The sequence below is a fragment of the Crocodylus siamensis genome, chromosome 1 (genome assembly GCF_052110815.1).
Source record: "Crocodylus siamensis isolate JL-2025a chromosome 1, ASM5211081v1, whole genome shotgun sequence".
Classification (NCBI taxonomy): domain Eukaryota; kingdom Metazoa; phylum Chordata; order Crocodylia; family Crocodylidae; genus Crocodylus; species Crocodylus siamensis.
In genome coordinates, this window is record NC_143395.1 from 425,584,480 (window position 1) to 425,585,097 (window position 618).

Below are 618 nucleotides of genomic sequence, written 5' to 3' on the forward strand. Positions count from 1 at the left end.
TCCTCTCTCCTCTCCCATGTGTGAGCATGTGGCTGCCTCAGCAGTGCCAGCACAGGGCAGGAGCAGGGCTTTCCCTGTGCCAGCAGCACCTGGTCTGAACTGTGAGTTCCCTTTACCACCCCGGGGTGCAGCAACCCTGAACAGAGCGGAGCAGCAGCCTCTCAAGGAAGGTCCTGCTGGTCTGGAGCAGCCTAGGATGCTCCCAGGGAGATGGGAGTAGACGGGCCCTTGGCTCCTGAGCTGAGCAGGTTAGACAGGCTGGACAGACGTCCAAAGCAGGGGGAGCTCATGGAGGTGAGCACGGGTCAGCACAGGTAGGTGTAGGTGCAGCTGGGGCAGAGCCCATGAGGAGCCAGGAGCCGGGGGAAGAATTTGGGGAGCTAGGACCCATTGATAAACATGGATGGCCAGTCTTGACCCAGTGACCCTCACTCCCAACCCACTGCCCCAGCCCCCATGTGTGTGGGTAGGGGATGGGTGTGTAGAGCAGGGGAGTGCATGTGGGGTGGGGGGGCCCAAGCAGCCCGTTGCAGGCTGGAACTCTGACAGTCTGCATGGGAAAACCCACGGTTTCCCACATTTTTCTCCTTTTAAAGAGAATCCATTTTTAAAGTTTGT